Raw genomic sequence first — 26,234 nt, 5'->3', positions numbered from 1 at the left:
TAAAACCTCCCCAACTGCACTAGCAAACACCCCCCCGAGAACATTGGTTCCGGTCCCACCCAGATGCAGACCGTCCGATTTGTACAGGTCCCACCTCCCCCAGAATCGGTCCCAATGTCCCAGGAATTTGAAACCCTCCCTCTTGCACCATCTCTCAAGCCACGTATTCATCCTAGCTATCCTGTCATTCCTACTCTGACTATCACGTGGCACTGGTAGCAATCCTGAGATTACTACCTTTGAGGTCCTACTTTTTAGTTTAACTCCTAACTCCCTAAATTCAGCTTGTAGGACCTCATCCCGTTTTTTACCTATATCGTTGGTGCCTATATGCACCACGACAGCTGGCTGTTCACCCTCCCCCTCCAGAATGCCCTGCAGCCGCTCCGAGACATCCTTGACCCTTGCACCAGGGAGGCAACATACCAACCTGGATTCTCGTTTGCGTCCGCAGAAACGCCTGTCTATTCCCCTTACAATTGAATCCCCTATCACTATAGCTCTGCCACTCTTTTTCCCGCCCTTCTGTGCAGCAGAGCCAGCCACGGTGCCATGAGCCTGGCTGCTGCCACCTTCCCCTGGTGAGCCATCTCCCCCAACAGTTTCCAAAACGGTAAATCTGTTTTGGAGGGAGATGACCGCAGGGGATCCCTGCACTGCCTTCCTACTCTTCCTCTGTCTGTTGGTCACCCTTTCCCTATCTGCCTCAGTAACTTTAATCTGCGGTGTGACCAACTCACTGAATGTGCTTTCCACAACTTCCTCAGCATCGCGGATGCTCCAAAGTGAGTCCATCCGCAGCTCCAGAGCCGTCAAGCGGTCTAACAGGAGCTGCAGTTGGACACACTTCTTGCAGATGAAGGAGTCAGGGACACCAGAAGGGTCCCTGACTTGCCACATCTCACAAGAGGAGCATGACACGGGTCTGAGCTCTCCTGCCATGACTTAAACCTGAAGTTAAATTTGAACTACACTACACAGCTAAGAGAAAGTCAAAGGGAGAGAAATCACTTACCAGTTACAAGCCAATCACTTACCTGCTGGCTGTGATGCAATTGCTCCAGAGACTCCCTCACAGGTCTGCTTCTCTGCACCTCCTTCAGGTGAGCACCAAATTCCCTTAACTAGTTAATTAATTTACTTAATTAACTTGATTTTTTTTTTTTTTTTTTTTGTCGTCACTCCCCTCTTACCCGAACTCAGCCTTACCCAAACTCAGATACACTCTGTTTGCCTTCAGCACTCCGTTTCTATTGGCACTTCAGCCACACCCTTTGTATCCTTCCTGATTTACAGTCAGCCAATAGGCCTGCTCCCAAAACTGATCTCTCTCCCGAACAGCTGACCTGCAAGGTAAGGAAGTGGTTAATCAGTACTTACCTCACCCACAGCGCGCCCTTTTAAACTGTCCCCTCTGCCTCGCAGCTCCCGCGCTTTTTGAAACTCCCGCGCTGTTTCCAAGGTCCTGGCTCCCTCTCTCTCCCGAACAGCTGACCTCACCCACAGCGCGCCCTTTTAAACTGTCCCCTCTGCCTCGCAGCTCCCGCGCTTTTTGAAACTCCCGCGCTGTTTCCAAGGTCCTGGCTCCCTCTCTCTCCCGAACAGCTGACCTGCAAGGTAAGGAAGTGGTTAAGCAGTGGAGTGGAGTGGAGTAAGTCCAGGCTGGATGGCTTCTACTTCAATGCCAGGAGTATTACAGGTAAAACAGATGAGTTAAGGATGAGGATTGATATGTGGAATTGTGATATAGTAGCCATCCTGGAGATGTGGTTGAGGGAGGAGCACGTTTGTCAGCTCAACATCCTGGGATATAGAATCTTCAGGCGAGACAGATGAGGAAGCATTGTATTATCAGGTAAGGAGTCAGTTACTGCTGTAAGGAGAGATGATATCTTGGAGGGGGCATCAAATGAAGCTTTGTGGGTAAAGTTTAGGAATAAAAAAGCGACAGCCACATTGCTAGGAGTTTATTATAGATCCTCAGATAGCCATTGGGAAATTAAGGAGCAAATATGTGCGCAATTCGCAGATGTGTGTAAAAATAATCGCAATTAGGTGATTTCAACTTTCCCAACATTATTGGATTGGATTTGTTTATTGTCACGTGTACCGAGGTACAGTGAAAAGTATTTTTCTGCGAGCAGCTCAACAGATCATTAAGTACATGAGAAGAAAAGGGAATAAAAGAAAATACATAATAGGGCAACACAAGATATACAATGTCACTACATAAGCACTGGCATCGGATGAAGCATACAGGGTGTAGTGTTAATGAAGTCAGTCCATAAGAGGGTCATTTAGGAGTCTGGTGACAGTGGGGAAGATGCTGTTTTTGAGTCTGTTCGTGCGTGTTCTCAGACTTCTGTATCTCCTGCCCGATAGAAGAAGTTGGAAGAGTGAGTAAGCCGGGTGGGAGGGATCTTTGATTATGCTGCCCGCTTTCCCCAGGCAGCGGGAGGTGTAAATGGAGTCAATGGATGGGAGGCAGGTTCGTGTGATGGACTGGGCGATGTTCACGACTCTCTGAAGTTTCTTGCGGTCCTGGGCCGAGCAGTTGCCATACCAGGCTGTGATGCAGCCTGATAGGATGCTTTCTATGGTGCATCTGTAAAAGTTGGTAAGGGTTAATGTGGACATGCCAAATTTCCTTAATTTCCTGAGGAAGTATAGGCGCTGTTGTACTTTCTTGGTGGTAGCGTCGACGTGGGTGGACCAGGACAGATTTTTGGAGATGTGCACCCCTAGGAATTTGAAACTGCTAACCATCTCCACCTCGGCCCTGTTGATGCTGACAGGGGTGTGTAAAGTACTTTGCTTCCTGAAGTCAATGGCCAGCTCTTTAGTTTTGCTGGCATTGAGGGAGAGATTGTTGTCGCCGCACCACTCCACTAGGTTCTCTATCTTCCGCCTGTATTCTGACTCGTCGTTATTCGAGATCCGGCCCACTATGGTCGTATCGTCAGCAAACTTGTAGATGGAGTTGGAACCAAATTTTGCCACGCAATCGTGTGTGTACAGGGAGTAGAGTAGGGGGCTAAGTACGCAGCCTTGCGGGGCCCCGGTGTTGAGGACTATTGTGGAGGAGGTGTTGTTGTTCATTCTTACTGATTGTGGTCTGTTGGTCAGAGAATCGAGGATCCAGTTGCAGAGTGGGGAGCCAAGTCCTAGGTTTTGGAGCTTTGATATGAGCTTGGCTGGGATTATGGTGTTGAAGGTGGAGCTGTAGTCAATAAATAGGAGTCTGATGTAGGAGTCCTTGTTTTCGAGATGCTCTAGAGATGAGTGTAGGGCCAGGGAAATGGCGTCTGATGTGAATCAGTTGCAGCGGTATGCTAATTGCAGTGGATCAAGGCATTCTGGGAGTATGGAGGTGATGCGCTCGCTTCATGATCAACCGCTCGAAGCACTTCATTACGACTGAAGTCAGGGCCACTGGACGGTAGTCATTGAGGCACGTTGCCTGGTTCTTCTTTGGCACCGGTATGATGATGGTCTTCTTGATTAATTCTCATTAATTGGAATAGTCATAGTGTTAAGGGCTAAGATGGAGTGGAGTTCTTAAAATGTATGCAAGAGAACTTTTTAGGTCAATATGTAGAGGGTCCAACAAGGAACGGTGAAGTGCTGGACCTAATTCTGGGGAATGAAGGTGATTGGTGGGTTGGTGCATTTAATGACAGCAATCACAACATGGTACAATTTCAGCCTGTGGGCTAAATCGCTGGCTGGTAATGCAGAACAAGGCCAGCAGCGTGGGTTCAATTCCGGTACCGGCCTCCCCGAACAGGCACCGGAATGTGGCGACTAGGGGCTTTTCACAGTAACTTCATTGAAGCCTACTTGTGACAATAAGCGATTATCATATCATATTATTGACAAATAAATAGACAAGCTTCAAAGAAAAATTTGGATTGAGGAAGATTTTAGTAAAATAAGGCAGGATCTGGTCAAGGTAGACTGGAAAGGGTTTCATGTGGAGAAATTTACAGAAGAGCCGTGTGGGGGCGGGAGGGGGGGGGGAAGGAAATGGGGCTGCTACAGCCCCAACATTTTCCTTCAAGGGTGATAGGAAGGAGTAACAAGCCCAGAGAACCATTGATGACCAGAGATATTCAGGATATGATGAGAAGGAAAATAGAGGCCTTTGGCAAGTATGAGGGGAGCAAATCAGCGGAGGCATTAGTGGAGTACAGAAAGTGCAGGATGGAGCTTAAGAAAGCAATTAGGAGAGGAAAGAGGGGATTTGAGAAATCTCTAGCTGGTAAAAATAGGGAAAATCCAAAGATATAGGGCGGGATTCTCCCTTCTGGGGATTACGTCCCCACGCCCGCCAGAAAACAGGCGAGAATCACTCCAGAGTTTTACCTCAAAGGTCCAGGGTGATTCTTTGCTTTCAAGGGGGCAAGCAGGGCCTCGGCGTACGTCCCGCAACTCCAGCTGCCGGCTGCCGGCGGAGCCCTGCAGTGCCGCCTGCCCGGCCGCGCATGCGCATGGCGGCCATCCTTGTGCCGGCCCCCATGCAACATGGCGGAGCCCTACAGGGGCCTGGCGCGGAGGAACATACGCCCCCCTCCCAGAATGAACGCGCCCGCCGAACGGTAGCCCCCGATCGCGGGCCTGGCCAACATGGAGGCCCCCCCCAGAGTTAGGCCCCCCCACCAGAATGCCGAGGTCCCGCCGGGTGGGACCACATGTGAACCACGCCAGCCGGACTCGGCGGGCACTCGGCCCGTAGAGCGCGGAGAATCCCAGCAGGGGCCGTTGACCAGCGCCGCGTTGCCTGCCCGCGCACGCCTGGCAGGTCCGTGGAGAATCGTGGAAGCGCCATCGTGCCAGATTTCCGGTGTGAATGGCTATTCTCCGTCCCCACGCTGGGCGCAATTCTGACACGGAGGGTCGGAGAATCCCGCCCTTAGACTATAAGTATATCAGTGGGAAGAGGATAATCAGGGAAAGAGTAGGGACCATTAGGGACCAAGGGGGCAATCTGTGGGTGGAACCAGAGGACATTGGTAGGGCGTTGAACGAATACTTCACATCCGTGTTCACCCAAGAGAATGAGGAGGTAGATTTGGAACTCAGGGAGAGAGATTGCGAGGTTCTTGAGAAAATTGTCAGAGGAAGTGATAAGGTATTGGAGATGTTGGCAGGTTTAAAAGTGTACAAATCTCCGGCCCTGATGAATTGTGTCCTAGGCTGCTGTGGGAGGTGAGGGAGAAGATTGCAGGGGCTCTCTGATCCAAATGTTTAATTCTTTTCTGGCCACAGAGGAAGTGCCAGAGGACTGGAAAACAGCTCATGTTGTCCCACTGTGTAACAAGGATTGTAGAGATAAGCCAGGGAACTACAGACAGTGAGTCTCACGCCAGTGGTAGGGAAACAATTGGAGAAAATTCTGAAGGAGAGAATCTATCTCCACTTGAAGAGGCATAGTTTGATCAGGTATAGTCAACATTTTGGCTTTGTCGGAGGGAGGTCATGTTTGACAATTTGATTACATTTTTGGAAGAGGTGACCAGGCATGTAGGTTAGGATAGTGCAGTCGATGTAGTTTATACGGATTTTAGCAAAGCCTTTGACAAGGTCCCACATGGGAGAATAATAAACAAGGCAATGCACATGGGATGCAGGGTAACTTGATAAGGGTGGATTCAAAATTGGCTTAGTTGTAGGAGACAGAGGGCTGCTTTAGTGACTGGAAGCCAGTGTCCTGTGGCGTACCACAGGGATCTGTGCTGGGTCCCCTATTGTTTGTCATTTATATAAACTACATAGAATCAGTGGGGGTTAGGATCAGTGAGTTTGCTGATGACACAAGGATTGGCCGGGTGGTTAACAGTGAGGTTGAGTGTCTTGATGGTCAAATGGGCAAATAAGTGGCAGATGGAATTTAACCCTGAAAAGTGTGAGGTGATACACTTTAAAGGAGTAATTTGAAAGGAAGTATTCAATGAATGGCCTGACATTGGGAAGTTCCAAGGAACAAAGGGACCTTGGTATTTGCCCATAGATCTCTGAAGGCAGAAGGGCAGGTTAATAGGGTGGTGAATAAGGCATATGGGCCACTTGCCTTTATCAATCGAGGCCTAGATTACAAAAGCAAGGAAGCCATGTTGGAATTATATAGAACATTGGTGAGGCCACAGCTGGAGCACTGTGTGCAGTTCTGGTCGCCACATTATAGAAAGGATGTGATTGCAGTGGAGAGGGTGTAGAGGCGATTCACCAGGATGTTGCCTGAAATGGAACATTTAAGTTATGAAGAGAGGTTGGATAAGCTTGGCTTGTTTTCATTGGAGCAGAGAAGACTGAGGGGCGACCTGATCAAGGTATACAGGATTATGGGGGGCATGGGCAAGGTGGTTAGGGAGCAGCTGTACCCTTTCGTTGAAGGGTCAGTTACGAGGGGACACAAGTTCAAGGTCAGGGGCAGGAGGTTAAGGGGGATGTGAGTAAAAACCTTTTTACCCAGAGGGTGGTGATGGTCTGGAATGCACTGCCTGAGAGAGTGGTCAAGGCGGGTTACCTCACATCCTTTAAAAAATACCTGGATGAGCACTTGACACCTCATAACATTCAAGGCTGTGGGGCAAATGCTGGCAAGTGGGATTCGGTAGGTAGGTGAGTCAGGTATTTATCATGTGTCAGTATAGACTCGCTAGGCCAAAGGGTCTCCTCTCTGCTGCATTTTCTGTGATTCTGTGAATAGCTATTAGCACTGAAAGAAGGCAGCCCATGAAGAGCATGATCCAGGGTCAGATCGACTACCACCTCATGACCACTCAATGGCAACAGAAATGTAATGAAAATAAATTTTAAAAATATAACCTGTTAGCCATTACAGATATATGACTGCAGGATGTAAGAGACTGGGACTTAAATATTGAAGGGTATGTGGCATTTAGGAAGGACAGGAGGCTGGCAGCATGGAGGCATAGTGGTTAGCACTGTTGCTTCACAGCGCCAGGGTCCCAGGTTCAATTCCCGGCTTGTATCACTGTCTGTGCGGTGTCTGCACATTCTCTCTGTGTCTGCGTGGGTTTCCTCCGGGTGCTCCTGCTTCTTCCCACAAGTCCCGAGAGACGTGCTGTCAGGTAATTGGACATTCTGAATTCTCCCTCTGCGTACCCGAACAATCCGCCGGAGTGTGGTGACTAGGGGATTTTCGCAGTAACCTCATTGCAGTGTTAATGTAAGCCTACTTGTGACAATAAAGATTATTATTATTCAAGAAAAAGTGAAGAGGTAGCTCTGTTAATTAATGATGTTATTAGTACATTAGAGAGGGATGACCCAAGTTCAGGAAATCAGGATGTAGAAACGGTTTGGGCAGAGATGAGAAATGGAAAAGGCAAGTCGTCATTTGTGTGAGTTGGGAACAGGCCCCCAAACAAAACATTGTTATTTAGCCAAATTTTCTGCTTTCACATCTATTTTACCATCATACGACCATTTATTTTGCCCTATACGATGATTTTGGAAACACTGATTACATCCAATGAAAATTTTTGAGGCCCCCCAGAGGGTCTCTTGCTTTTTGGTGGTTTGCCATGTGAAACACAATCTGGCACAGCAGCGGGGCGATATGCTGGGTGGAGGAGGAGCAGGAGGAGGCAGAGGGACATGCAGCCTCATCTGAGGAGGAGGAAGAGGTGGTCCAGGAGAGGCTGGGGGACGGGTCCGGGGAGGAGTTGGATGATGGAGGACAGGCAGAGGCAAGGGTCCAACATGCCAGGAGGACCAGGAAAGCTCTCGTCATCTCCACATTCTCCTAGGACGAGGTTGTGTCCGTCACCTTAACTCCACCCCCCTCCCATTTTCCTGACCACGCATTTCCTTCCCTCACCTGCCATTCCCCTCCCCCAATCCACCCCATTTCCCTGCCTCCCACCCCAATTCCTTTCCCTCCAGAGTCACTCCCTTATTTCCCGCATCACCCCAGCACACCACCCACACCCCGGCCTCCCTTTTCCCCCCTCCAAGGGTCTGTGAAACATCATTCCAGTGTGATGGGCCTGTATTGGCATTGTCAGTGGCAGGAGAGTGATGATCACTCGCTGTGAGGGAAGCTCTGGTGCTCCTCAGTTTCTGCTGAAGTCTGACTCCTGTCTTGCTGGCAGCACGCTCACACCCATCCTCTGAATGGGGTCTGCATCGGGGGCTTGTGATCTTGGACCACTGTGCCCGGGGGGCAGGGGGGTGCCAGAGGGTGGAGGTGCAGACAGGTCTGCTGTGGAGATTAACATAACAGGGGCTTGGCATGTATGTGGAGTTACATTTTTTTAAATCGTGAACATTTTACTGTGGCAGATTTCCATTTCCCCTCAGCTACCGATAGTGACCAACCTTGTGCCCATTCAGTGCTCTCACTCTTCTTCATCTTCCATGGTCCAGTGCTTTGTCTAGGTGTGTCCCCAGGATGCACATCAGAGTTGAAGACAGCTTGCTGCTTTCCTTGCCCTGTGGCCTTTGATGCCCTTGGTGGAAGTCTTCTGGCGGAACTGGAACAGGGGGCGCCCGGCCGGCTTAATGGTGGCACTGGCATCACCGTGCCACCCTGTTCTGCCTGCTGCCCTTGAGATGCACCGGTGTCAGGAGGGGGGAGGGGGGAGCGGATTTGAAAGAAATGGTGGCTGCCCTGTCTCCTTTGTTGCAGGCCCCGGGTTGGCCTCCTCCCTGACGGTGCCCATAGGGCCCTGGGGGACTCCATGGAATGAAGGGACAGCTGGAGTGAGTTCCAGAGGCCTCAGAATCATCTGAGCTGCCAGTCCTGGAGGCTCCCCATTGTCTGCTCCATGGTGTCGACACCCTCAGCGATGCTCCTCAGTGACTGGGCCATGCTCTGCAGTGCCTCACCAACGTCCACCAAATGTCCCTCAGCAAATAGGAAAGGAGGTCAGTGCCCTCAGCCACGTTCGTCACAGACTGAACCATGTTTTGGTCACCACTACTCAAGAGACAGCCGTCATCCTCCAGGTTTTCCACTGCAGTCGCCACTCTAGCAGTGTTGTCCCGGTGCCATGCATTGTTGGCACCATAGAACATAGAACATGACAGCGCAGTACAGGCCCTTTGGCCCTCGATGTTGCGCCGACCTGTGAAACCACTCATCCTGCGCCTGCAGCCCTTGGGACTCCTCCGATCAGCCTTGCAGTTGCTGGAATGTCACTGGCACCCCCTCCTGTATCTCAAGACTATTCCCTATCATCTGTATCAGCTCTGTAAGGCCCTTGTCCAGAGGGTTGGCATCTGGCTGGGACCCAGCTGTGTACTAGGATCCAGCAGACTTCCGACTGCTGACTCCCTCGGATGTTCCTGCCTCCATCTGATGTGCATCAAAAACTTTGTAGTGCTCACCAGATTGTACCCCGGAAGCCTGTCCACTAATGTCGCCCACCGAGGTGTGTATCTCTGCACTGTTGGAAGGTGCAGGTGATAGCTGTGATGCATCGCAGGTGGTCGCCTTGGAGCTCTGCTCCGAGGTGTCTCTTGGGTGTCAGGGGATCAACTCCAGATGGCCAAGCCTCATCAGGTGGAGATCCTGCAAGACAGTGCACATGTGGTCAGTGGGAGGGAAGAATCATTTTGTCTGACATGAACAACTCACTTGAGACAGGTCATCTCGGTGAAGGGACAGTGGATTGTCACCTCTCTGGCATAGGCCAACCTCGCTGTCATGACTGCTCTCTCCTCAAATAACCCCGTGATTTCCAGGGCCTGTTCCTCGTAGGAGTGAGGACTCAAATCTCTGGAATTCCTCTCCCCCTCGCCCCACCATCTTGGCCCTTTCCCATTTTTTCTGGGCTACTTCTCCTGCGGGGACAAAGAGAGGGCACTGTGAGCCACATGCTTGATGAATCAGGGTATTCTAAAGCAGCCAGCATGTGCGGGCACTGCTCCTGGGCATGAAGGTGTTGTGCTGGTTGGTGCCAGGGGGTTCTGAGGAACAAGCATGAAGATCACATGTGGGGTGTGTCTGAGGTATCAGCTAGTCGATTGCGGGGGAGGAGGAGGGTTTTGGGAACTTGAGGGTTGGCAGGCGGAACAGTTGCTAGGAGAGAGGTGGTGGGTCACCCCAGGAGACCTTTGGAGGTCAAAGATCTTCCAACATTGGACAGCGGTCCTTGTTGTCATGCTGCCCACACTGACAGCTGCTGCCACTGCCACTGCCTCCCAAGCAGCATTGCTGCTGGTCCTCTGACCCCCTTGGGGAACAGGGTACCCCACCTCTCATCCAGACCGCCATGAAGCCTAGCCAGGTCAACATCCCAAAGCAAGGAGCAGGTCTGCGCACTGCATTGCTTGTGTGTTGACTTGGAGTGAGTGGTGAGGGGGAGCTTAAAAGCAGCTCTCCTTGTTAGTGGCAAGAAGGTGGGGCGCGAGTTGAGTGAATCAGATGACGAGAGAGTCAGTAATGTTGAGAATCTCATGGGGGCTCATTTTTGCGCGAAATGCCTTTGAATATGTGCCGCAATCTCACTAACGCCGTCGTTGCGATACTCCCTGCCTCATGTGCCCAAAATAGGACTTTAACTTGAGTCTGCAGAATCGCGCCCATGATGTTGGTGATGATCTACATGTAGGGACCATAACCAAATTTGCTGAATGACAGGCAAATGAAGTAGTTAGCAACAAGATTCTGCTTTTTGGAGCTTTTACTTGAACACAAATCAACTGTACATGAATTAAAAGACAAGATATTGAAGATAAAAAGGTAAATTTCACATTAAATAATCGATGCCACAAAAATATGCCTTATGCAATCAGAACAACTATATCACTCCCCACACAAATGTGACACCATGTGCAATCTCAGTCTTTGCAACTTGGTCTCCAGTACGTAGGGTCTTTCACTTTCCCACCTAGTCAATTTGGTTCTTGAGTCATGTTGACCAGAAGCTGTATTCCATCCAAGGCCCTCGATATGGTTAACAGCAATAAGGTACACATCTGCAAACACTCTCTGATTCAGTCCTGATGGTGTAGCTTTCCAGAATTCCTTTCGAATTGACTAACCAACAGTACACATTCATGATCCGGTCCTCTGATACAAACTTTCAGGGCTTTCGCTTACCTGCGCTATTCACACCACGTTTAAGATTCACTCCCTTTTAGGTTGGTCATAAATCGCTTCCCCAAGAGCTTCTGGAATTCTACTTTTCTTCTTACTGTCGAGCAGAAAACCTAACTTTATGTACAGAGTGTAGCTTACTCCTAAATATGCCAGGTATTTGATAACTATGTCCTATTTCTTCACTTCTTTGTGTCTACATCTGTGTGATGATTACCTTCTGCCTCTAGCTCTCCTTTGCATCTGCATCTCGCCTTTGTTCCTACCAGAACCAGCTAGGGTTTCTGGTCTCAATTTTCTTCTTGTTTCTGCTACTTCCCGGCCAAGGGTTGCTAAGTCACATGGATCAGTATTTAGTTTTATACAAGGAAATTTCAATTTATCTCTTTACAATTGGTGCAAACTCTTTAAAAATGTCCTTTACAAACATTCTTGACAACCATTACAGACCTTTGAAAATAAATTACACATTTTCCTGACCCACTTCCCAATCTAAAGTCATCAGTGTCAAAAAGAAATAACTTGGCAGTTGTGTAGTAATTTCACAACAAGTTGGAGGTTCTTGGCAATAGTTACAAAACAAAAATGTCTATAAGAAACTCAGATTGCAGAACATGTAGCAATATAACCCCCAAGTGGTTTGTAACAATCATCTGAACTCCAAAATGTGTTGGCTTCTTTGTAATCATTAATATATCGTCAGTATTTTATTATTATATTATACTGTTCACGAGATAGCTTTATTGCTTATTCACACTAACAGACACCAATCTCTATTCCATTGTTCACTCCATGGGGCAGAATAAGCTATTCCAACTGATGACAAAATTTAGAAATTTGTATGCAAACATCACCAAGCAATTAAAATCAGTGGTCAGAGAAATGGGAGTTTATGAATCCAGTAAACAAATCATTTACAAGGAAATATGGCAGTATGTTTATATTATAGTGGAGCAGAGAAACTATTATACCTTAATACTAGTCTTAAGGGGCAAAACCTAATCTAAAACTTGTGCAGAAGTTTTTTCTAATATTCTATCAATCTTAGTGTCTAAATCAAGGTCAGCAATTTCCTACGGGCTCCTTTCACGCCTCCATCGTAACCTTGGTGAGTATTCAGTAGAAACCCCACTTTGCTCTTGCAAAATGAATTGCAAATGCTTTGTTCTCAGTTATACAAGGCAATTTGGCTGACATGTTTGACGAGCTCAATGAACTCTTTGTTGCAAAGTAAGAATCGTAGCATTTTTATTACGCATACAAATTACAGAGCTTTTTGCCATAAAACAATTGCTATTAGAATAGTAAAAGGTGACATGATTAAAACAGACAAGATCCTGAGGAGACTTGACGGGCTGGATGGGGAAAGGATGTTTCCTCTTGCGGGCGAATCTTGGACGAGGGGGTCACTGTTTAAAAATAAGAGGTCGCTCATTTAAGGCATGACTACTACCATCTAGAAGTACAGCAGATACCTGGGAACACCACCACCTGGAAGTTCCCCTCCAAGTCACTCACCATCCTGATTTGGAAATATATCACTGTTCCTTCACTGTCACTGGGTCAAAATGCTGGAACTCCCTCCGTAACAGCACAGTGTGTGTACCGACACCACATGGACTGCAGCGGTTCAAGAAGGCAGCTCGCCATCAACTTTTTCAACGGTAATGAGGGATTCCAATAAATGTTGGCCTAACCCACATCCCATAAGTGAATTGAAAAAAAAGGGATATCTTTCCACTCAGAGGATCGTAAATCTTTGGCATTCTTTTCCTCAAAAGGCAATGGAAGCAGAGTCTTTGAATATTTTTGGGGCTAAGATAGATTCCTGATAAGCAAGGGGATGTAAAGTTATCACGGCTAAGTGGAAATGTGGATTTGAGGTTACAATCAGATCAGTCATGATCTTATTGAACAGCAGATCAGCTCGAGGGGCCGAGTGGCCTACTGCTGCTCCTAATTCACATGTCCATATGCAACAGATATTGGTACGATCCTAGATGGTATAACTGGACAGGAGGATTCCACATGGAATACTAGCTCAAAAGACTCAAAAGGCGGAATTCTGTGGGGGTGGGATGCGGTGTCCATGCCCCTGGCCAGTTCTCCCGCCCCCACCCGTGCCTCCCATGTCCTGCCTATTGTTGCTCTCTGCCGTATCCTCCTGGTCGGATGAGGCCTGCTGTTCATCTTTCCCCTCTAGCACCTCGAACCTTTGCTGCGCAATGTTGTGCAGGACACAGCAGGCCACCACGATGCGGACAACCCTCCCAGCACTATACTAGAACATCCAGAATGGTCCAGGCACCTGAACCGCATCTTTAGGATGCCAGAGCACCTCCCGATCATGCCCCGGTCGCCGCAAGGGCATCATTGTATCGGGTCTCTGCATCGGCCTGCGGCCTCCGGATAGGCGTCATCAGCCACGACCGCAGTGGATTACCCCTGTCACTCAAGGGGAGGGCCTCGAAGAGGGCAAGGACCATTGAGTGTGTCAGGATGAAAGGATGAAGTCGTCGTGCACACTGCCCGGGTATCGGGCACAGACCTGCATGATGAGCATCTGATGGTCACGCAGAAGCTGCACGTTCATCGAGTGGAACACCTTTCGGTTTATGTAGAGCATCCTGTCATCTGCAGGTGCTCGTAGGGCGACATGCAGCCCATCAATCACCCGCTTGACCCGGGGCATGTCAGTGATGGCAGCGAACCCTACTGCACCTGTGTACCAAGGTCTGTGAGATCCCAGACAGGTCCCCACTCGGCGCCTGGAAGGACCCCATGGCGTAAAGGTTTAGGGTGGCAGTCACCTTGACGGCCACCAGGTGCGCCATGATCCGGCTGATATGTCGTACTGTCTCTCTGCTCAGCCGGAATCTTGACGGCATGCCCGGTCTGGCAGGTCCTCGGATGACAGGTGCTGCTGTTACACACGAAACCGCATGTGGCGCCTCCTTTGCACCTCCTCCTCCTCGGCCTGTTGGATGGCCGGCTCTCCAGCCTCAGCAGATGTTTTCTGTTCCTCTGGGACAGGCTCTTCTGCTGCAACTTCCTCCTCCTCGAGCAACTCCAACTCGTACAATCACAGTGCATTCCCTAGGGCTCCAGCGACTAGGAGGAAGGCCACCATTGCTGGTTGTATTCCAATATCCATTGTCTGCAGGGGGTGAAAGACCGACATGTTGGCATGGTGCATACACCCGTGCCCAACCAGGACCAACAGGCTACACAGGGGCCCAGTTGACTCCGCCCCCCATATGTCCCCAAGCCTCCTCCTCCATCCCCGCACCCCTGGTGCCTGACACCATGGGGGCCCCTGGTACCGTTGGCTTGTGCTTCTCATGCCAACAGTACACACCGCGGCCCTCCGGCATCCCCCTGTAGGGGCTACTGTTGCGGTTGCCCTTGGGTGGGCCGCGTGATTCCCCCTGGCAGGTGGTGGCCTGTGTGGGGGCACCCATAGGGCTGGTGGCAGAACCAGGGGGCAAGGTAGGTGGTCAGTGGGGTGTGCAGCAGGCAGCGACAATGGCGGTCTATGCCCGGGCACTGCCCCGGTCCCACCGGTTCATGCCAGTCCCCCCATTACCCGCCCCACCCCAGTCACCCCCCCCCACCCCCCCCCCCCCACCCCCCCCCCCCCCACCCCCCCCGCAACCCCCCACCCCACCCAGCTCGGCAACTGTCAAGACCGGTAGCACACTGTCAAGCCTCTGTGTGTCCTACCCCCTCTCTCCCTCATCAGCCACGGCGCCTGTTTCTCAAATTTTAAAAGCACAAGTGAACCTCGCCACCGGGATGTCCCCCCAGTAGAGGCAGAGCATCATGGAGGCCTCGGAGAATAACGGATCAGGCCCACTAATAATATACAAATGGCGTTTACTGTACGTGCAGAGTGGCACGCAGTGACGCCACTATCGAGGCTCCGGAGAATTGCGATTTGACGTGAAGTCAGCGCCTGCCACTATTTCGGTTTCAAAACCGATTCTCTGCCCAATCGCCTTTCCCAATTCTGGCGTTGGCCGATGGAGATTACCGCCCCATAGCTTTTATTTTATCAAACGTGTAAGAGCCGGGCCACAGGACCACTAATTAGTTTTGACATAAAAATGGATTATAATACAATACTCCTTTACTCCCCCTTAGGTTAACAACTACACACAGAATGAAGAGCTGTACAGATCCCAGCCCCCAGCGGGGGAAGAGGGGCTGAGACGATTCCTAGATCAGCTGAGATTCCCGTGGGTGGAGGAGCAAGAGGTGGCTGGTTTGGGGCACCAATTGGGTTGGAGGAGCTGAGCAAGGGTTTGGGGAGCATGCAGGTGGGGAAGGCCCCGGGACCGGACGGATTCCCGGTGGAGTTCTACAGGAAGTACGTAGACCTGTTGGCCCCACTACTGGTGAGGACCTTTAATGAGGCAAGAGAGGAGGGGACCCTGCCCTCGACAATGTCGGAAGCGACAATTTCTTTGATCCTAAAGCGGGACAAGGACCCACTGCAATGTGGATCGTACAGGCCGATCTCGCTCCTCAATGTGGATGCAAAGTTGCTGGCAAAAGTGCTGGCCACGAGGATCGTGGACTGTGTCCTGGGGGTAATCCACGAGGACCAGACGGGATTTGTAAAGGGCAGGCAGCTCAACACCAATGTGCGGCGGCTCTTAAACGTGATAATGATGACATCGGAGGAGGGAGAGGCGGAGATAGTGGCAGCTATGGACGCGGAGAAGGCCTTTGACCGAGTAGAGTGGGAGTACCTCTGGGAGGTGCTGCGTAGGTTTGGGTTCGGGGGAGGCTTTATCAGTTGGGTTAAGCTCCTTTACAGAGCCCCGATGGCGAGTGTAGTGACGAACCAGCGGAGGTCGGAGTACTTTCGACTGTACCGAGGGACGAGGCAGGGGTGCCCCCTGTCCCCCCTGTTGTTCGCATTGGCGATCGAACCATTGGCCATGTCATTGAGGGAGTCTAATAAATGGAGGGTGTGGTCCGAGGGGGAGAAGAGCATCGGGTGTCGCTATATGCGAATGACCTGTTGCTGTACATGGCGGATCCAATGGAGGGGATGGTGGAGGTCATGCAGACTCTAAGGGAGTTTGGGGAGTTTTCGGGCTATAAGCTCAATGTCGGGAAGAGTGAGCTCTTTGTATTACAGGCGGGGGACCAAGAAAGAGGGATAGGGGACCTACCGCTGAGGAGGGCGGAGGGGAGCTTTCGGTATCTGGGGATCCAGATAGCCAGGAGTTGGGGGACCCTACATAAACTGAATCTGACGAGGTTGGTGGAGCAAATGGAGGAGGATTTCAAAAGATGGGACATGGTACCGCTCTCGCTGGCGGGTAGAGTGCAGTCGGTCAAAATGGTGGTCCTTCCGAGGTTTCTGTTTGTGTTTCAGTGCTTTCCCATCGTGATCACTAAGGCCTTTTTTAAGAGAGTAGGCAGGAGTATTATGGGGTTTGTGTGGGCGAATAAGACTCCGAGAGTAAGGAGAGGGTTCCTGGAACGCAGTAGGGACCGAGGAGGGTTGGCACTGCCAAACCTGGGGAGCTACTACTGGGCAGCAAATGTGTCGATGATCCGCAAGTGGGTTATGGAGGGAGAGGGGGCGGCATGGAAGAGGATGGAGATGGCGTCCTGTAAAGGAAGGAGCCTGGGGGCGTTGGTGATGGCACCGCTGCCTCTCTCGCCGACAAAGTATACTACGAGCCCGGTGGTGGCGGCAACGCTAAGGATCTGGGGCCAGTGCAGACGGCACCGGGGTGCAATGGGAGCATCGGTGTGGTCCCCGATCAGGGGTAACCACCGGTTTGTCCCGGGGAAGATGGACGGGGGGTTCCAGAGCTGGCATCGGGCGGGGATTGGAAGAATGGGGGACCTGTTCATCGACGGGACGTTTGCGAGCCTAGGGGCACTGGAGGAGAAGTTTGAGTTACCCCTGGGAAATGCCTTTAGATATATGCAGGTGAGGGCTTTTGTGAGGCGACAGGTGATGAATTCCCGTTGCTCCCGGCACAAGAAGTTCAAGATAGGGTGATCTCGGGTGTATGGGTCGGGGAGGGCAAGGTGTCGGAAATACACCAGGAGTTGAAAGAAGAGGGGGAAGCGCTGGTAGAAGAGTTGAAGGGTAAATGGGAGGAGGAGCTGGGGGAGGAGATCGAGGAAGGTCTGTGGGCTGAGGCCCTAGGTAGGGTTAATTCCTCCTCCTCGTGTGCCAGGCTCAGCCTGATACAATTTAAGGTGGTCCACAGAGCGCACTTGACGGGGGCGAGGTTGAGTAGGTTCTTTGGGGTGGAGGACAGATGTGGGAGGTGCTCAGGAAGCCCGGCGAACCATGTCCATATGTTTTGGTCATGCCCGGCACTGGAGCGGTTCTGGAGAGGAGTGGCGGGAGCAATATCTCAGGTGGTGAAAGTCCGGGTCAAGCCAAGCTGGGGGCTAGCAATATTTGGAGTAGTGGATGAACCGGGAGTGCAGGAGGCGAAAGAGGCCGGCATTCTGGCCTTTGCGTCCCTAGTAGCCCGGCGAAGGATCTTGCTAATGTGGAAGGAGGCGAAGCCCCCCAGCCTGGATAAATGATATGGCTGGGTTCATAAAGTTGGAGAGGATTAAGTTCGCCTTGAGAGGGTCTGCGCAGGGGTTCTACAGGCGGCGGCAACCGTTCCTAGACCATCTCGCGGAGCGTTAGATGAAGGTCGGTCAGCAGCAGCAACCTTGGGGGAGGGGGGGGGGGGGGGAACGTCCTGGGAGGGGGGGGAGGGGCGGGGGGAGAGGAGGGACTGCCTGGGAGGGTGGATGAGCAAGAGATAACATGAAGGGTTGGGGGAACTGGCACGTACGGGTGTGGGCCAGTGTACAAAGCTGTGTAAATATATCATTTTGCCATGTATATATCTTGCTCTGCGTAATTTCTCGTTTTTTGGGGGGTTTTCTGTTACGAGGGGGGGGGGTTATTGTTTGTTAGGGAGAAAAATTGTGTTAAAAAACTTTAATAAATATTTTTTTTTTAAATAATTACACACAGATTTTAAGATTAACATGGATGTCACAGTAAATTTGAAACTATAATGATCTCATTAGCACACAAAGTCCTTTTGTAAAACATACTATTAGCTGTGGTCAAAGACACACTCCACTCTGAACTCAAGTGGTGTCTATGGATTTCTCCTCAGCACACCCCAGGTGATTGTCACGTGAGAGTTTCCAAGCTCTACTCCCAAAAATACTTTTAGCGTGCCCCAGGTGGGCGGCACGGTCGGGCAGAGTTTGGCACTGTTGACTCACGGCGTCGAGGTCCCAGGTTCGATCCCGGCTGCTGTTCGTGTGGAATTTGTACATTCTGTCCGTGTCTGTGTAGGACTCACCCCCATAACCCAAAGATGTATAGGGTATGTGGACTGGCCAGGTTAAATTGCCCCTCAATTGGGAATTTTAAAAAATATAAATTTAGAGTACCCAATTCTTGTTTTTTCCAAATTAAGGGCCAATTTAACGTGACCAATTCACCTATTTCTTTATTTAGGAAAGTCTCTTGGATGTAGAGACTGATTTGCAGATGAAACTCTCCAAAATTATGCAGTAAATAGGTACGACTTACTCACTGAGACAGAGGTGTGTCAGAAAGTGCACATTTCTGTTTAAGTGTATTAAGTATTTCAGTAGTGATATTATGCTATTAATGTTGCTTTCTAATTTACCAATATGCAACGGTAGCCAAGAAAATAAACCCAAATTGTTCTATACAAAAATCTGTTTCTAAGAAAAAGCACATGGAACACCCCCAAAGGGAGAAGCCAGCAAAAAAAAACTTGAGAACCTCTCATATGGGAGATTTACCGGCTGATCACGCTGGCGGGAAATTCCAGTCCCACGTCGGCGCACGGGTTTCCCAGCGACGAGGGGTGTTGTAAATGGAAAATCCCATTGACAACGGTGGGATTGGTAGATCCCGATGGCGGGCTGCCTCTGTGCCAAAAGGTACACGGCGGGGTGGTCGGAAAATCCCACCCATACAATCCTAACCATCAATTCTCCCTAACTGATAACCAGACAGTGAAATAACAGTTCCACATGTTCAGGTTTTCACTCCCTCTGATCAATTCTTTTTCCATAATGAAAAGTATTGAGTGCATAGAATAGATATTCATGGCTTGATACAGAGATATAAATGGCCATGCACTAATCAATTAAATTGTCAGCTTCTGTCTGGTGCATTCTGTAACTGAGTATTCTGACTTGAGGACACTTAAGCACCAGCCATCGTTTGTGAGTGTGCAGCCTGGCACGCTTTATACAATCCGTTACTTGCAGCTCACCAAGTTCAGAGCTCTGAGAATGATGTCTGCACAGAATGTACAGTAAAATCATTGCTTCTCCTGCGGTTGCTGCTGTGACTGCCCCGCTGTGAGAGGTGAGGTGGATGCAGAGTCCTCAAGGAGCAGTTAAACAGGCTTGTGAGTGGCAAGAGGAACTCTAGATGCAATTTGAGGGTTAAAAGAGTAAAGCTCTCCACAGTGGTCAGAAGAATAGAAAAGCTCCCGAGACGCTAGGAAATTGACAAGGTGTGCACCTCCTATCATTCCTGCCTGTCCTTGTTCAAAAATAGTATTGAGCTAATATGCAGAGGAAGGCTACAAGCAAGGGGGCAATGTGCGAGTTGGCCTTGACTGCAACAGGGATTGAATGTAGGATTAAAGAGGTATGTGTGTGTGCCGTTGACTGCAGCCTTGGTGCAACCTCACATGGAGAATTGTTTAGTCTGTCTCTCCTCACCAAGAGTAGGAGTAGATCTCTCACAAAGGGAATGCTACCAAAGTGCACTGGGCTTCATTAAAGGACTGGGGTATTATCCCATCAGATTGAGCCTCTGTGCTGGACCGTGCAGAGGACTGTGAGACTGTCCATGTGAAGCATCAAGAGCTCTAACAGGGCTCTGCATGGTCCATCCAGGAAAGATGTTTAACTAGGGTGGGATGTCCAGAATGACAGAACACAGTCTTGCAGTAATGGAAAAGGACTGAGATTTTTAAAGTATCTGCAATTGGAAGTCTGTGAGTGGTTGGTCACAACCCCCTATTGTTTAGGTGAGGCACTGTCACTGACTGGATTCCAAAATTACTTTGATACTTTTCATGATGATAGAGGTGTCAAGGGATATGGGGTTACTGTGGGTGAGTGGTGAATGGGGACCAGTACCACAAGAACTTCCCTGAACAAGCTGCATGGAAGAGTGATCTCAAAGAGCCAAATGGTCTATTCATGCTGTGTGCACTCATACTTCTGGTTCTGCAAGAAAGAGCTCTTTGCAAAGTCTCTTTTAAAGCAACATGCACATGGACTTTGTGAGGGCATGGGAAAAAATTCATTTCCACTTCCAAGTGCCCGAGGTCACAGGAGAATGGAGTACAAGGGGTCTGTATATTAGCGCATGCGAAGGATCACACCATCATCAGGGCTGACGTTAAGTAGTGTAATTTAATTCAGCTGTGAAGACATATGAGAGAAAACTATAATGTTTATTACAAATAAGCACCCAGCCAGCAGAGGAATGAAAAACAAATAGTAAATAATAAGTATCGGCAGCTTGCTTTGTCTGTAATCTGCAAGCTTTTATATTAAGGTTGTGCAGGGTGCAGCAAACAACGATGATATAGAAACAAAGGTCTTAGCAACAGGAATATGTCATTCAGCCTTTTGCACCCGCTCCACAATATAATAAAATCACGGCAGATCTGGGGCGAAATTCTCCGTTATCGGCGGAAAGTCCGCCGATCGGCGCAAAAAACGGCGCAAATCCGACTTGCGTCACGTCGGAAAAATGGGTCGAAAACCTCCGGCCCGAAATGGGCTAGCAGCGACGTAATGGGATCCGCGCTTGCGCAGTGGTTCACGCCGTGCAGCGTCATACGCGCCGCACAGCATGACGACTCATAAGGCCGCGCTGCTCCCCCCCATCCGACCGGAAGACCCGACCGGAACACCCGACTGGATGGCTGGCCGCCGCTCAGCCCCGAGGTTCGAGTCACCGAATGTGGAGGTGCTCCTGGACGCGGTGGAGCAGAGGAGGGACACCCTGTATCCCGGGCACGGCCGCAGAGTTGCCCCACGCCACAGCCGGCGTCTGTGGAGGGAAGTGGCAGAGGCCGTCACTGCTGCGGCCCTGACACCACGGACAGGCACCCAGTGCCACAAGAAGGTGAACGACCTCATCAGAGCAGGCAGGGTGAGCCTCCCCCATATCCCCCCTCCCCATATCCCCCTCTCCCCCATATCCCCCCCTCCCCCATATCCCCCCTCCCCCATATCCCCCCCTCCCCCATATCCCCCCTCCCCCATATCCCCCCTCCCCATATCCCCCCTCCCCCATATCCCCCCTTCCCCCATATCCCCCCTTCCCCCATATCCACCCCTCCCCCATATCCCCCCTTCCCCCATATCCCCCCCTCCCCCATATCCCCCCTCCCCCATATCCCCCCTCCCACATATCCCCCATATCCCCCCTCCCCATATCCCCCCTCCCCCATATCCCCCCTCCCCCATATCCCCGTCCCCCATATCCCCCACATCCCCCTCCCCCATATTCCCCCCTCCCCCATATCCCCCCTCCCACATATCCCCCATATCCCCCCTCCCCATATCCCCCCTCCCCCATATCCCCCCTCCCCCATATCCCCGTCCCCCATATCCCCCACATCCCCCTCCCCCATATTCCCCCTCCCCCATATCCCCCCTCCCCCATATCCCCCATACCCCCCATATCCCCAAGTGAATCCAGCCCTAACCTTAACCTCTGCAATGCACGCGCAACCGATGGCATGCATTCATATACCTGCCTAACAGTGTTGCCTTTTACCCCTGCCACCCCCCCCCCCCACAGGAGAAGCACGCACACAACAATAGGGAGCATGTGAGGACTGGAAGAGGCCCCGCTGATGAGAGGCCACTGACCGAACACGAGGAAAGGGCCCTGGAACTGGCTGGCGGACCTGACGACCGGGAGGTTGCTGATGCAGAGGTCGGGGGCGTACTAGCAAGTGAGCCACCGACAGCCCGTCCCCATATCCCCCCTCCCCTATATCCCCCTACCCCATATCACCTGATAACTGCCTGATGTCTAACCATGCATGCTTCATTGAGTATCACAGGACCAAACGTCCAGGCACCCATTCCCGCAGATGCAGACCGCCCGCAGGATGCCCCTCGGAGGCCACGGGAGATGGAGAGACACGGACCCTCCAGCATGCGATGCCCGCAGGATGCCCCTCGCACACCACGGGAGACGGAGAGACACGGACCCTCCAGCATGCGACGCCCGCAGGATGCCCCTCGCACACCACGGGAGACGGAGAGACACGGACCCTCCAGCATGGGACGCCCGCAGGGTGCCCCTCGCACACCACGGGAGACGGAGAGACACGGACCCTCCAGCATGCGACACCCGCAGGATGCCCCTCGCACACCACGGGAGACGGAGAGACACGGACCCCCCAGCATGCGACGCCCGCAGGATGCCCCTCGGAGGCCACGGGACACGGAGAGACCCGGACCCTCCAGCATGCGACGCCCGCAGGATGCCCCTCGGAGACAACGGGAGACGGAGAGACCCGGACCCTCCAGCATGCGACGCCCGCAGGATGCCCCTCGCACACCACGGGAGACGGAGAGACACGGACCCTCCAGCATGCGACGCCCGCAGGATGCCCCTCGCACACCACGGGAGACGGAGAGACCCGGACCCTACAGCATGCGACGCCCGCAGGATGCCCCTCGGAGGCCCCCGGGAGACGGAGAGACCCGGACCCTCCAGCATGCGACGCCCGCAGGATGCCCCTCGCACACCACGGGAGACGGAGAGACCCGGACCCTCCAGCATGCGACGCCCGCAGGATGCCCCTCGCACACCACGGGAGACGGAGAGACCTGGAGCAACAGGGAGACGACACCCCCGTCACGTGCGGGAGCGACCACCCAGCCACGAGGGGGGCAGCCACAGGCCCCCGTCACATCCGAGCCAGGACACCACTACCCAGGACACCACTACCCAGGACACCACTACCCGGGACACCACTACCCGGGACACCACTACCCGGGACAGCACTGCCCAGGACACCCCTACCCGGGACAGCACTACCCAGGAAGACGAAATACCGGACAGTGACTCAGAGTGGATGGGTGGAGACGAACCCCCACCCCAAAGTGCCATGGACTCAGAGTGGGACGAAGAGCACGACACAACGCCACTGCTGTCACCAACACCCTCCACCATCGCAGAAACACTCACCTCGGTTGGGCACTTTAGTGATGAGGCGTCTGGTACACTCACTGATGCGCACAACACAGCCGTCCCGGTACAGCAGGTGGAGGTAGGAGCAGCAGAGGGGCCGGGCGGTCGGAGGGCAGCCCAGCCCAAGCGAACATCTGCCGCCCAGATGGATCCCGGGTTCCTGGAGTTACCACACCCACACATAGATCCGATGCAACCGCCGAACCAGAGACGAGCGAAGAGGGTGACGGCCGGCTTGCGGCGGCTGCAGTCGTAGGTGGAGGAGTCCACCCGCGTCCAGGAGCTGGGAGTGGTGACGGTCATGCGTGCCACCCAGGCTGACACCGCACGGGTGGCGTCCGCGGTGGAGGCAATGGGTGTGACGGTGTCAGACATGGGGAACGGTTTGCGAGGCCTGGGGCTTTCCGTACAGGCGGCGTCTGTGACCCAGGACATGGCTGCCCTCTCACAGGAGGCCATGAGCCAGTGCCAGCGCCAGATGGCAGAGGCGCTCAACGCCATAGCCCAGTCTCTGCAGGCCATGGCCCAGTCTCAGCAGGCCATGGCCCAGTCTCTGCAGGCCATCGCTGAGGGCATCGGCGCCAGTGGCCATGTGCGAGCCGGCGTCGCACTGTCACAGACAGGGTTTGCCAACCCCCTGGACTCCATGGCTGCAAACCTGCAGAACCCTGTCGATACCAGAACGGGCCTCCAGGACTGGCAGCGCCAGATGTCGGGGGGGCGTCGGATGGCCAGTCCGTTCGCATCCCCCACCCTGTAGAGGCCTGGGGGCCATCGGGCACCCCGAGGGAGGAGGTGGTGTGGTCCGTCCCGGCTCCCCCTGTAGGGGAGGTCCCGGTACACCGCGACACCTCGGACTCCCCCCCCCTTCCGTCCCAGGTGCATCGGGTGGGCAACGGGCAGGACAGGCTGGCAGCTCGCCATCCCAGTCGCCCGGGCCGCAGCCTGGCCCATCTAGGCCAGGACGCCCCAGAAAACGGCCGCCAAAGGGATCCAGTGTCAGAGGGCAGGAATCACAGGAGTCCACCTCCAGTTCTGCTGTACCGTCTGGGGAACCACGTAGACGTAGTCAAAGGGCCCGTAAGGCCAAACAATTAGACACTGAGTAAGTTGGCACGGGTGCAGGGCACAGATGAGTTTTAGGGGCTAGGGCACGTGCAGGAACTCGTTTGGTTATTAAAGTCAATGTTACACCTACAGAAGCTGCCTTTGTGCTCTGTCCAAAGCGTGAGGGGTGTGTCATGTACGTTGAGCGCAAGTGCGTGTGTGAGGGGTGGTCTTACCTCAGCCCCAGGTGAGTCTGCCCCCTTCCCCCTGGGCCGCCATCAACATCCCCCGGGCAGAGGACGGGACCGTGCACTGCAGTGTCACAGCCGCATGCAGGGATGGTCCGGGTGGATGGTGGTACTGTGGCCATGGGTCAGACATAGTCCAACGATGTGGAGCCAGGAGCTCACCGCAGGGCGGGTTGTCATCATCCTCCATGGCCTGCAATAGACACGCGTCCACCCGCAACTGTGTGAGCCCGGCCCGTTGTGCCGCAGGTGGATCGGCAATGGGGGGGGGGGGGGTGGGGGTGGTGTGCATACGGGTGGGGTGGGTGGGGTTGGGGAGGGGGGTGAGGGTGCTGGGTGGGTGGATGGGTGGGGGGTGTGAGTGGTCGGCTGTTGCCATGGTGTGCGGTCTGTGGCCATACTACCCGATTCCCACGCCCATCTAGTCAGTGAAGCGGGCGGCTATCAGTCTGTCCCGTGCCCGCTGGGCCAGCCAGTAACGGTGGACAGCCACCCGCCTGTGTCTACCCTGTCTGCCCTGACCATTACCCCCATCCCCCTCATCTGGGGAGGACTGCGCCTCTTCCTGCTGCTCCACTACTCCGCCCTCCTCTGCCTGCGGCACATCGCCCCTCTGCTGGGCTATGTTGTGCAGGACGCAGCACACCACAATGATGCGGCCGACCCTATCTGACCGATACTGGAGGGCGCCCCCAGAGAGGTCCAGGCACCTGAAACGCATCTTCAGCACGCCAAAGCACCTCTCTATCACTCCCCTTGTCGCTACATGGGCATCATTGTAGCGGTTCTCCGCCTCATTGCGTGGCCTCCGTATAGGCGTCATCAGCCACGATCGCAATGGGTAGCCCCTGTCGCCCAGCAACCAGCCCCTCAGCCGGGGATGGCGTCCCTCGTACATGCCGGGGATGGATGACCGCGACAACACGTATGAGTCGTGTACACAAACAAACAAAGGACAAAGAAATGTACAGCACAGGAACAGGCCCTTCGGCCCTCCAAGCCCGTGCCGACCATTCTGCCCGACTCAACTACAATCTTCTACACTTCTTGGGTCCATATCCCTCTATTCCCATCCTAGTCATGTATTTGTCAAGATGCCCCTTAAATGTCACTATCGTCCCTGCTTCCACCACCTCCTCCGGTAGCGAGTTCCAGGCACCCACTACCCTCTGCGTAAAAAACTTGCCTCATACATCTACTCTAAACCTTGCCCCTCTCACCTTAAACCTATGCCGCCTAGTAATTGACCCCTCTACCCTGGGGAAAAGCCTCTGACTATCCACTCTGTCTATGCCCCTCATAATTTTGTATACCTCTATCAGGTCTCCCCTCAACCTCCTTCGTTCCAGTGAGAACAAACCGAGTTTATTCAACCGCTCCTCATAGCTAATGCCCTCCATACCAGGCAACATTCTGGTAAATCTCTTCTGCACCCTCTCTAAAGCCTCCACATCCTTCTGGTAGTGTGGCGACCAGAATTGAACACTATACTCCAAGTGTGGCCTAACTAAGGTTCTATACAGCTGCAACATGACTTGCCAATTCTTATACTCAATGCCCCGGCCAATGAAGGCAAGCATGCCGTATGCCTTCT

The 26,234-nt window shown here is 52.6% G+C and overlaps 1 protein-coding gene across 1 annotated transcript in view; it reads left to right on the top strand.

Moving 5' to 3' along the window:
- LOC140424974 (V-type proton ATPase 116 kDa subunit a 1-like) overlaps positions 1 to 26,234 on the top strand; it is a 358,173-nt gene that overhangs the window by 39,842 nt on the left and 292,097 nt on the right. The gene's annotated exons all lie outside the window — the stretch shown is intronic.

This window comes from Scyliorhinus torazame, chromosome 6 (genome assembly GCF_047496885.1).
Source record: "Scyliorhinus torazame isolate Kashiwa2021f chromosome 6, sScyTor2.1, whole genome shotgun sequence".
In the NCBI taxonomy this organism is placed as follows: Eukaryota; Metazoa; Chordata; class Chondrichthyes; order Carcharhiniformes; family Scyliorhinidae; genus Scyliorhinus; species Scyliorhinus torazame.
The sequence above is the reverse complement of the archived record's forward strand: the minus strand, read 5'-3'. Positions and strand labels throughout refer to the sequence as shown.